The 13,165-nt window shown below is 39.9% G+C and overlaps 1 protein-coding gene across 1 annotated transcript in view; it reads left to right on the forward strand.

The window, feature by feature from the left end:
- Positions 1-13,165, forward strand: part of SLC1A1 (solute carrier family 1 member 1) — a 73,019-nt gene that overhangs the window by 22,183 nt on the left and 37,671 nt on the right. The window lies entirely within an intron of this gene.

Here is a 13,165-nt window from a genome sequence, read left to right on the forward strand (position 1 = left end):
GAAGATGAGGCCACCCTGGACCCTCACTTCCATGTGACACTACTTGGCTGGAGCTGTCAGGACCACCATAGGCCCCGCAGGCCTGGTTCTTGCACTTCTGCCTGGACTTCTGGCCTTGGACATTTACAACCTTTGATGTAAACTGTGAAAAATCATTAAAATATATTTCAACTCTATAATTAAGAATGGTGGACTTCCCTGGTGGCTCAGTGGTTAAGAATCCGCCTGGCAATGCAGGTGACATGGGTTCAAGCCCTGGTCGGGGAAGATCCCACATGCCACGGAGCAACTAAGCCCTTGAGCCACAACTACTGAGCCCACGTGCCACAACTACTGAAGCCCACGCACCTAGAGCCCCTGCTCCGCAACAAGAGAAGCCACCATAATGAGAAGCCCGTGCACCGCAACGAAGAGTAGCCCCTGCTCGCCGCAACTAGAGAAAGGCCGCGCACAGTAACAAAGACCCAATGCAGCCATTAATTAATTAATTAATTAATTTAAAAAAAGAATGGAGTAGTCCCCCTTTTTGATTTTACAGCAGGTGACCAAGTTGCTGTTGTTTCCCAGGGTGGTGAAAAGGTTATTCTTCTATTACATATGTTTTATAAATGTCTTTGTGCTCTCCATCTGCAGACCTCTTTCATTTGTTTAGAATCAATGGTGATAGAGGCCTCAAGCCCCATTACAACACCAACCACCTGTCGATGCAGTGTCTGGCTTCTTTCAGATGGAGGAGCCGTCAGCCCCATTCTGTCCAACAGGGAAAAGAGAAAAATGGCAAATCCCTCTGCTTTCACGGTCGCCTTTTAACACTGGTCCCTCTGCTCCCCGGGGAGAAAGACAGAAGCAACAGGGAAGGTCTACCCTCCATGAAGGGAGAAGGAGAAAGAAGAAAACTCTCTCACTTTACGCTTTAACACATTTAACCCTTACCCCATGTTTCTGAGTCAAGTATGATTCCTTGACTGATGACGAAACTAAGGCACAAAGAGGCAATTGTTTACCCTCTGTCCCAGAGCAAGGAAATAAATGGTGAGCAGAGTCTGGGCCCAGTTGTATCTAACTTATGTCACATTCTTCCTATTCTGTCTGCCTTAGGATCTTCAGCCTTTCCCACCATGTTTCTAAGACTGGTATTTGTATAAGTGTTTATTAGTTGGAAGACAATCAGGAGCTGAGCTGAAATAAACAAAACTTGAGCTTCTGCCTGCTCTAAATAAGAAGTTTCTGTTCAGCCCTCCACTGGGAGTGTGTCTTTAGGCCTCCCGACTTTCCACCATTAATAGCTCTATAATTTGAATGGTCTTCAAGGAAATAGGAACAAAAAAGAATAATAAGATTAAATACGTTGTGAAATAAGAACAATACATGACTTTGGTTGAGATCACAGTGCTTCCTACGTACATTTTCTCATTTGGTTCTCACAACATTTTTGAGGTACCTTTGTTGAAGTAAATACTTCAAGCACTTCAATGAAGCAACCAAAATCAAAGGCATTAAGTGACAGCTAAGTATGTGGTAGAAATGGAATTAAAATCTGGATTCGTGACTCCTCTTTGCATTATATGCTCCTGTTTGGTTTTTACTTATACCATAGAGAGTCTAAGTTAATTTTGAAAACTCTATTCTCAGTTGCTGCTGCTATTATCTCTGTTGTTGTTACTCAATCACAGCTAACACTTACTGAGCCTTCCTGCCAGGGGTGGGGCTAAATCATCTGCATTCATTATTCCACTTAACATTGCAAACCACATGATATAGCTACTGTTGTTGTGTCTCTTTGATGAAGATACTGCATCTTAACAGGGTTAAGTAGGTTACCTAAGGTCATACAGCTAGTACCTGTTAGAGCAGACTCAACTCCAGATCTGGACGACACCTGGAAGTTTCTGATATGACTTGTATTGGTATCTTCTCTTAGACTGTAAGCCAGATGAGGACCAGGACCACAAGTGTATCCTCCATAGAGCTTAGCAAACTGGTTGTATGCAGCAGGGACTCAAGTCATTAATTAATGACAGCTGACTTTTTTCTAGGTCATTAGTTTGATTTTTCTTCTCCTGCAGGGATTTTCAGGTCATATTGTTCTCAGATTAATCCTGGTTTTCTATTGGTTGTTTTGATTGATTTTTATAACCTGTAATTAAAAATTAAGCTCTCAAACATCTCCTTTGTGGGCTATGAGCTACAATCTGTAATCCCAACTTTTCTTTAAATTGATCATCTTCTTTCTGAGCTGCTAATAAACATGTCTGGCATCACTTGGGTTTTCAAATTGGTATTTCCAGATGGTAAGGCCTTCAGATCTGATAAGCTTATACATATCATACTAAGTGAAAACTTGAACAAAATGCTGCATCTTTGGCAGTCTTTGTGCTATTAGTATGATAACGAAAAGGAAAAAAAGAAGTCTCCCTATGGTTTTGTCTTCTCTCCCACCCCATGGAAAAATCATCAAATTGTCAACCAATCAAAATGGAAATGAATCACATTTAGTGTTACCTGCCTTTCTCTTTTTCAGTTTTTAAAATCAATTTAGTTTGAGAGTATGTGTTTGCTTTTTCTAATTGAGGTAAAATTCATATAACATAAATAAAATTTACCATTTTAAGGTGTACAATTTAGTAGTTTTTATTATATTCATTGTGTTGTTCAGCCATCATCACTGTCTAATTTCAGAACATTTTCAGTCATGCCTCAAAAAGAAACCTCATACCTATTAGCAGTCAGTCCCTATCCTGGACCCCCATCCTATGGCAGCCACTAATCTACTTTCTGTCTCTCTGGGTTTGCTTATTCTGGACGTTTCATGTGAATGGAATCATATAATATGTGGCCTTTTGTGTTTGGATTCTTTCATTGAGCATAAAGTTTCAAGGTTCATCCATGCTGTGGCATGTATTAGTACTTCATTCTTTTTTGTAGCTGAATAATGTTCCAATGTATGGATATACCACATTTTGTTATCCAATAATAAGTTAATAGACAGTTATTGTTTTTCACTTTTTGGCTATTATGAATAATGTTGCTATGAGCATTTCGTGTACAAGTTGTTGGTGAAGATATGTTTTCAATTCCCTTCAGTATATACCTAGGAGAAGAATTGCCTACATCAATTGTAACACTACCTGGGTCATATGGTAACACTATGTTTAACTTTTTTTTTTTTTTTTTTTAAAGATTTATTGATTGATTGATTGATTGCTATGTTGGGTCTTCGTTTCTGTGCTAGGGCTTTCTGTATTTGCGGCAAGCGGGGGCCACTCCTCATCGCGATGCGCAGGCCTCTCACTATTGTGGCCTCTCTTTTTGCAGAGCACAGGCTCCAGACGCGCAGGCTCAGCAGTTGTGGCTCACGGGCTTAAGTTGCTCCGCGGCATGTGGGATCTTCCCAGACCAGGACGCGAACCCGTGTCCCCTGCATTAGCAGGCAGATTCTCAACCACTGCGCCACCAGGGAAGCCCCAATGTTTAACTTTTTGAGGAACTGTCAAATAGTTTTCCACAGGGGCTGTATCATTTTACATACATGCACATCTTCACCAACATATGTTATTTTTTTTAATTAATTAATTAATTTTTTATTTTTGGCTGTGTTGGGTCTTTGTTGCTGCGCACGGACTTTCTCTAGTTGTGGCGAGCGGGGGCTACTCTTCGTTGTGGTGCATGGGCTTCTTATTGCAGTGGCTTCTCTTGTTGTGGAGCACGGGCTCTAGGTGCGCGGGCTTCAGTAGTTGCAGCATGTGGGCTCAGTAGTTGTGGCTCGCAGACTCTAGAGCGCAGGCTCAGTAGTTGTGGCACGCGGGCTTAGTTGCTCCGCGGCATGTGGGATCTTCCTGGACCAGGGCTCGAACCCGTGTCCCCTGCATTGGAAGGCGGATTCTTAACCACTGCATCACCAGGGAAGCCTGTTCACCAACATAGGTTATTTTTTGTTTGTTTTTTATAACCATTCTAATGTGTGTGAGATAGTGTTTCTTTGTGGTTTTGATTTATAGTTCCCTAAAGAGGAATGATGTTGAACATCTTTTCACGTGCTTATTGTTCATCTGTATATTTTCTTTGGAGAAAATCCTTTGCCCATTTGTAAAAACTGGGGTTGGGGTTGCCTTTTTATTATTGAGTTGTAAGAGTTCTTTATATATTCTGGGTACTAGATCCTTACCTGATACATGATTTGTATATCTACCTTTCTTTTTTTTTTTTTTTTAATTTTTATTTATTTATTTATTTTTATATTTATGGCTGTGTTGGGTCTTCGTTTCTGTGCGAGGGCTTTCTCCAGTTGCGGCAAGTGGGGGCCACTCTTCATCGCGGTGCGTGGGCCTCTCACTGTCGCGGCCTCTCTTGTTGCGGGGCACAGGCTCCAAACGCGCAGGCTCAGTAATTGTGGCTCACGGGCCTAGTTGCTCCGCAGCATGTGGGATCTTCCCAGACCAGGGCTCGAACCCGTGTCTCCTGCATTGGCAGGCAGATTCTCAACCATTGCGCCAACAGGGAAGTCCTATCTGCCTTTCTTGAGTTGATTACAAAGCAAAGTTTTCAAGAAATTTGTATTTTGTTGCCGTACTGTGAAGCTCTGTGGTCTCTACCAGGCCCTACCTCATTTTTACCTATTAGTATTTGGAAGGTCACCAGAACTTTCACTAAAGAATGGAGATTGGGGTGGGAAGGAAGAACTTTGTTCTCTGCGGGTTTTGCCATTGAGGTCATGCATTAATCCTCCCGCTGCCTTGAGGAAAGCCATGGTCACCATCCCTCGTAATGGAAGGTGGCCTGGAGGCAGAGGATGCAGGTGGGGGCAGAAACTTGAGGGTTTATGGCATTTTTATCCGTGGTGGGATGGAAACGTTTCTGCTTCAGAATTGGGTTGTCTTTTTTTTTTTTTTTAACATCTTTATTGGGGTATAATTGCTTTACAATGTTGTGTTAGTTTCTGCTGTATAACAAAGTGAATCAACTATATGTATACATATATCCCCATATCTCCTCCCTCTTGCGTCTCCCTCCCACCCTCCCTATCCCACCCCTCTAGGTGGTCACAGAGCACTGAGCTGATCTCCCTGTGCTATGCGGCTGCTTCCCACTAGCTATCTATTTTACGTTTGGTAGTGTATATATGTCAATGCCACTCTCTCACTTCGTCCCAGCTTACCCTTACCACTCCCTGTGTCCTCAAGTCCATTCTTGACGTCTGCATCTTTAAGAATTGGGTTGTCTTTTGCTCTTAAAGAAAAATTCTGGGGCAGATGAGCTCCCATCCCCTCATCAGCCATCATTAGGGCCCATTTCTTGTAGTCAAGATGAGTGTGCCAGTTTGAGGCGGCTTCATAGGAAGCTTTTCCTCTGAGGTTGAAGAGGGTGGCTAAGTGAGAGACCGGGAGTCAGCGGGAACGGTTGTGTGTCCAGGGCCTCTACGGGAACAGCTCCACTTGCCCGTGTGTGGTTGGAGCTGGTCCTCACTGCGCTGGGCTTGTGGCTGGCGGCAGGGTCCTTCTGCTCTGTTGAGGTGGATGCCACCCTTACTGCAGAGTCCTGTGGATGCCCTTGCCAGGCTCATTTACCTGTTTGTTACTCAAAGCATGGTCCCGCTGACTGAATCTGCCTTTTAACAAAATCCCCAGGTGAGTGTGTGCACATCGAAGTTGAAGAAGCAGGTATTCAGGTCCCAGTCTCCCTGTTGCTGCTCACCTCATGTGGTTACTCAATCTGTGTGTCTGAGCAGTCTTCCTCCTTCTTTCCGGCTTCCATGGGTTGGCCTGTGTGATGTTAATGCCAGCTGTACTGACTGCAACTTCCTTTCCTTGCTGGATGAAGAAACATAAGTGGCATTTCCCTGATGTGCTCTCAGACTTGCAAACATTTCCGTAGAAATCCTGAAATAGTTCTCTCTTTGTGTTTACTCTTGAGCCTTCCTCATTCTTCTCCTCTTCCTTCTCCCCTGCCTCCCTGTCTTTCCAGAGCTCCTGCTCCCTCCTTGCGTTAGTCCTTTCCCCACCTGGACTCTGGTTCTGCTCAGTTATATCTGAGACTGGCCCTCTTTAGACTGGGAGCTTCTTGAGGGAAGGGGTCTTATGCCATCCATTTTTATATCTTTACTCCCACTGCTGGACCTAACGTCCTTTGGACAGTAAATATTTGCAGAATTTAATTAGGTTATTGAATCGCAATGAAAATGATTTCAGAAGACACCAAAAAAAAAAAAAAAATCAAAATGCCTTTTCTTCTGGTGCTACCAAGATCCTGAGACTTTTATTTCAGTGATGTCAAGTGGTATTGAAATGAACAAACATTCCATTTGGTACATTTAATGGGTCCTTTAGGAGTCATTATTTTAACCCTGAAATTTTTTTCATTTATAGGATAAAAGGAAATATTTCCTTACCAAAGTAAACACAGTAGACTAAGAGAGTAAGTTTGTAAATTTAGTCACACTGAAAATATTTTACATGAATCTCTCTCCTCAACTCCTGACCATGCTTTGAGCTCTGTGACCATGACTCACCTGTGAGAGCCACAACTGTTTTGAGGATTTCATGAGAAACCCTATGAAGAGTGTATTACCTATAATAATAGTTAACATTTATTGAGTATGTACTATATGAGCCAGGTATGGTTTACTCTGAGCACTTTATGTATAGTCTCATTTTTAAATCTCCCAATGACTCTGAGGTTGATATTTTATTATGCCCATTGTTACAGATGGGAAAATAGAGGCACAGGCAGCCAGATCAGTATTTTGCCCAAGATTAAACATCCAGTAAATACGCCTGAAGTAAAGATTAGTAAACTGGAAGGTAGTGTGAGAAACTCAGTCAAATTCATCACAGAGAGATAACAAGAAGGAGTGTAAAAAGCCCCCAAATCCCCATGTATTTGGATACTGGGAAACATATTTGTAAAGAATTTACAGTTCAAAGAAGAAATCATAATAGAAATTATAAGACATTTAGAACTAAAGAACAATGAAAATACTATACAATAATTTATAGGACTCACGCACAGAATTTAGAAGGAAATGCATATATTGAAAAAAACAAGTGAATGTGCTAAGCAGTCAACTCAAAAAGTTAGAAAAAGAATAGGGTAAACATAAAAAAAGAAGGAAATAAATTATTAGATAAGAGCAGAATTTAATGATATAGAAAACAGAAACACAATAGGGAGTGTGGTATGGAATACTGAACAGCACTTAAAATGGATCACCTGCATTAATATGAATGAATCTCAAAGATGTAATGAAAAAATTTCAAAAAGAAAAGGCAGATTACAAATACATCCAGACTGATGCCATGTAAGTCAAATTTTCAAACACATACAAACAGCATTATACATTTTAATGGATAGAGACATATGCAGAAACCTATTAGATCCTCACCAGAATCAGCTTTCTTCCTGAGTCAGACTAAATTCTTAATTGTAGGTAGTAGACAAAAAGGGATAAAAAACTCAATGTAAACAAAAATGGTTATTGACAAAACAGTGCAAACCACGTTTCCTGTTGATAGTGGACAGATCCATCCATGATGGATAGAAAATATTTATTATTGCAATAATAACAAAATTGTTTTCTTTTTTTAACTCCTCTCCCTCAGATTTTCTAGCACTCAGTGCAGTACTGGGCATATAGTTGGATGTCAATAAAAGTTCTTTGTTTTTGCTTTTTCTTGAATTCATATACTACAAAGAATGTGTTTAATGTGATTTCCTTCCCTTGAACCTGAAAACGGACAGTAACTGAAGCCTTTCATCATATTTTATGCTTGTACCCTTTGGTGGTTAGGTAAAGTCAATAACATTCAGCAAAGTTGTCAAGAAATGACATGTCTAACAGTTGGGTGATGGTCAAGAAATACGTCCATCCAAAGTAGTATTATCCAGCATTTTAAAAAGATGGAGATGTGTAACATGAGGAAATGCCTGTGATATAATGTTAAAGGAGAAATACCAAAAACAAAACAAAAACCTGTACATGCTATAGCATGGATGCACTTTGAAAACTTTATGCTAGTTGAAAGAATCCAGACACAGATGCCACTGTTTATCAGTCAGGATTTTCTAGAGAAATAGAATCTCTTTATATACACCTACATGAGATTTATTTTAAAGAATTGGCTCATGTGATGAGTCAAGTCCGAAATCCAAAGGGCAGGCTGGCAGGCTGGAAACTAAGCAGGAGTTGATGCTGCAGTCTTGAGGCAGAATTCCTTCTTCTCCAAGAAACCTCAGGTTTTGCTCTTAAGGCCTTCAACTGATTGGATGAGCCACCTAGATGATCAGGGATAATCTCCTTTACTTAAAGTCAACTAATTTTGGGTGTTAACCACATCTACAAGACACCTGCACAGCAATACCCAGATTGGTGTTTTATTGATTTCAAAACCCTGTAATTATATAGCCATTCATAATTACAAGAGATATGCAAGAGATAATTCACTTTAAGTGTTTAGCACAGTCTGACATATAGTATGTACTCACTGATTGTTAATCTTTGTATTATGGTTAACCATAATACTATATGAACAATGAAAACAATTTCACTTTACATATATTTGAGTTGATGAGATTGTGGGTGAATTTTACGACTTTTGATTTCCAGTAGAGCTGTTATAACATTGCTTGTGCAGTAAATATATTATTAAGGGCTTAAAAATAAAAGCTTTACAGACACAGAGGCATCTGTTTTTTGAGCCTAAGTTCGTAAAGAGCTTGCACTGGTGAAGCTACTCAGCTCCAAAGAAAAAGATGAGAAAAAGGGACAGGTATATTTCAGTGGAAGGATAAGATAGAGAAACCATCCTTCCATCTATTGAGTGTATGCACATAGTCATTTGTTAATAACATTATTCATTCCATACTTTTTATTTTCTGGTTATCAACGTTCATCTTAGATTAGCTCCTGAGGGGCTTAATCCAGTGCTTAAAATAGTACATAGCATGATGGCATGGCTAGATAACTATTTCAGTGATAATAAAAAATATGTTTTCCTTTGCCAATAATTCTTATTTAATCAAAACAAATTCGATCTGTGTACCAGAGAACTGTTCTGGGGCTTTGATTAAAAACCACAGAAGATTGCTTTGCCTATTCGGGGTCTTTTGTGTTTCCATACAAATTGTGAAATTTTTTGTTCTAGTTCTGTGAAAAATGCCATTGGTAGTTTGATAGTGATTGCATTGAATCTATAGATTGCTTTGGGTAGTGTAGTCATTTTCACAATGTTGATTCTTCCAATCCAAGACCATGGTATATCTCTCCATCTGTTTGTATCATCTTTAATTTCTTTCATCAGTGTCTTATAGTTTTCTGCATACAAGTCTTTTGTCTCCTTAGGTAGGTTTATTCCTAGGTATTTTATTATTTTTGTTGCAGTGGTAAATGGGAGTGTTTCCTTAACTTCTCTAGACAAAGCAATCTTGAGAAAGAAAAACGGAGCTGGAGGAATCAGGCTCCCGGACTTCAGACTATACTACAAAGCTACAGTAATCAAGACAGTATGGTACTGGCACAAAACCAGAAATATAGATCAATGGAACAGGATAGAAAGCCCAGAGATAAACCCACGCACATATGGTCACCTTATTTTTGATAAAGGAGGCAAGAATATACAATGGAGAAAAGACAGCCTCTTCAATAAGTGATGCTGGGACAACTGGACAGCTACATGTAAAAGAATGAAATTAGAACACTCCCTAACACCATACACAAAAATAAACTCAAAATAGATTAAAGACCTAAATGTAAGGCCAGACACTATCAAACTCTTAGAGGAAAACATAGGCAGAATACTCTATGACATAAATCACAGCAAGATCCTTTTTTGACCCACCTCCTAGAGAAATGGAAATAAAAACAAAAATAAACAAATGGGAAACTTAAAAGCATTTGCACAGCAAAGGAAAACATAAACAAGACAAAAAGACAACCCTCAGAATGGGAGAAAATATTTTCAAATGAAGCAACTGACAAAAGATTAATTTCCAAATTTACAAGCAGCTCATGCAGCTCAATATCAAAAAAACAAACAACCCAATCCAAAAATGGGCGGAAGACCTAAATAGACATTTCTCCAAAGAAGATATACAGATTGCCAACAAACACATGAAAGAATGCTCAACATCACTAATCATTAGAGAAATGCAAATCAAAACTACAATGAGGTGTCACCTCACAGCAGTCAGAATGGCCATCATCAAAAAATCTACAAACAATAAATGCTGGAGAGGGTGTGGAGAAAAGGGAACCCTCTTGCATTGTTGGTAGCAATGTACATTGATACAGCCACTATAGAGAACAGTATGGAGGTTCCTTAAAAAACTAAAAATTGAACTACCATATGACCCAGCAATCCCACTACTGGGCATATACCCTGAGAAAACCATAATTCAAAAAGAGTCATGTACCACAATGTTCATTGCAGCTCTATTTACAATAGCCAGGACATGGAAGCAACCTAAGTGTCCATCGACAGATGAATGGATAAAGAAGATGTGGCACCTATATACAATAGAATATTACTCAGCCATAAAAAGAAATGGAATTGAGTTATTTGTATGAGGTGGATGGACCTAGAGTCTGTCATACAGAGTGAAGTGAGTCAGAAAGAGAAAAACAAATACCGTATGCTAACACATATATATGGAATCTAAAAAAAAAAAAAAGGTTCTGAAGAACCTAGGGGCAAGACAGGAATAAAGATGCAGACATAGAGAATGGACTTGAGGACACGGGGGAGGGGAAGGGTAAGCTGGGACGAAGTGAGAGAGTGGCATTGACATATATACACTACCAAATGTAAAATAGATAGCTAGTGGGAAGCAGCCGCATAGCACAGGGAGATCAGCTCGGTGCTTTGTGACCACCTAGAGGGGTGGGATAGGGAGGGTGGGAGGGAGACGCAAGAGGGAGGAGATATGGGGATATATGTATATGTATAGCTGATTCACTTTGTTATAAAGCAGAAACTAACACACCATTGTAAAGCAATTATACTCCAATAAAGATGTCAAAAAAACCAAAAAAGAATATATGGAACAGTCTCCAAGATAGATCATATGTGAGGCGGTAAAACAAGCCTTAATAAATTGAAAAAGATTGAAAAAAAACCACAGAAGACTTTAATCTCTTTTTTGCAAATACGCTAAAACAGGAACACTGCTGTTTTCATAAATCTGAATCAAGTGCAGTTCAGCTACTATCCCCAGGTTTAATTTTTATAGCTATTAAAAACACGTGTGCATCAGAACAAAGACTGAGTAGGACCTGGAAAATGGTGAGGGGAAAGGAGTGGATAGGTTGGTGTAATTAATTATTTATGACTTTTGTCTTTTATTTTGATCTCCAGAATTATTTCATGAACAATAATTTTTTATAAACTTTGCAGGAAAAAAAATCACCCCATTACCTCCAAAATAGGGCTACTGGACTGGCAATTGTTGTTTGAAACAACATGGGCATGAAGAGATGACATTCTGTGTATCTTCTCTTTTAAGCTTAAGTTTTTGAACTTGAAGAAGAAATCTGTAGCTGCGGTCTTAATTGTTTTCCTCCCTAGTTTCTCCCTTCCATTTTACCAATATACTTACTTTTCGCATAAAAACTGGAGAAAGCACGGTGAGCTCTCCAGGCACTAATGAGCTTGTTTTATGATCCCATTTTAAAGTCGAGGACACCAAGGCTCAGTGATGCTCACAGCATCTTGGGCCACAGGAGGAACCTTTGAAGACTTCTAATTCAACCTTTTTGCCCTACCTCCAATCCCACCACTTGACAACTGGAGAAGTTGAAGTCGTGGCCCAAGTTATGCACCTTGTAAGTGGTGGAACCAGAACTTGAGCCTACTCTTCTAACACCATATTCTTCCCAAGCTGTGTCAGTACCTGCTTGGGATCTTCCTGCCTGTGTGGGGGAAGGCAGCCAAGAATGAATTCCTGGTAATTAAGGGGGCTACAGAGGCCTACGTAACAATTTTACTTTTGGGCTTACTTGTTGGCCCTGCTGAAGACCTCCATAGAGCTTTACCATTCAGGGAGGTTCTTGATCTTCATCTTCCCTAGTTCTGGGAGTGGCCCTACCATGTGCATCTGATCTGTGCACCCCCAGGCAGGCACTTATTCCCAGCAGCCTTTGGCTATGGAGACCTCTCCATGCTCCTTAATCCAGTCCAAGGTTCTGACTCTGGAAAAGGGTAGGGAAGGACTGTGCCCTGTGAAATCCTGACCTCATCTTGGAACCTGGCAAATCTTCCAGTGATTTTTTTTCTTATCTTGCATCTCATTTTTCCAAATGTGTTTGAGACCAAGATAAAGCATACCCGTTCACAAGCATAACTCCTGGCTGAGGTCATTCACCAGCTACTTGTTCTTGAGAGTCCCAGGATGACACCTCTGGCCCAGGGTGAATCTCCCAACTACTTTTCCAGGTTTTGGTTGGCATTTATATTCTCCTTTTCAGTAAAATAACAAATATCAGAATATAATTTGTGGTACTTAACTTCAAGAACAAGCTTGATAGAAAGCTTTCATTACTAAATACAGTAACCTATTCATTGTGCTTGTCACCTTTGATTGCTTTTAAATGATTCCTTGTGGTGACTCTTTTATGTCTCCCATCCAAGGCTTCCCTGGTGGCGCAGTGGTTAAGAATCCACCTGCTAATGCAGGAAAATAAAAGTAAGCTAAAGATAAGGTTACTACACAAATGTATCTTATGTGGTTCATCTATTTGGTCTACTAGTGGGCATGAGAAGTATACCAGAATTTAAATGAAAACTCTAGTATTGATTATAATTCACATCTCTTTTCATTTGCCCTAGCATTCTTAACTGTACCCAAATAACTCTAAATTTTCACATACTAATTATTTGAATTTGTGAATTAACATATCCAGTGATATCCTCCTTGAATCTTCCTGCCCTCTAGTCATTTTACTCCCAATTAGCATGTCATCCATCAGAGGTTGATGAAGAAAAAAAAGATGTGTGAGTCATCCCAACCCATTTTCTTTCTTGGTTAATAAAAGGTAGTAGGGAGTGAGGGTTCCTGGGGATGGGGCGGGGGGGGTAAGCCAATTAGACGTTATTAGAACCATTTGGAAGAGGATAAAGAAGAAATATTTACTGATAGAATTTGTGAATTTTAGTTGTCAAAGTCATCACAAGTGAAG

The sequence above is a fragment of the Eubalaena glacialis genome, chromosome 9, assembly GCF_028564815.1.
Source record: "Eubalaena glacialis isolate mEubGla1 chromosome 9, mEubGla1.1.hap2.+ XY, whole genome shotgun sequence".
Taxonomy (NCBI): domain Eukaryota; kingdom Metazoa; phylum Chordata; class Mammalia; order Artiodactyla; family Balaenidae; genus Eubalaena; species Eubalaena glacialis.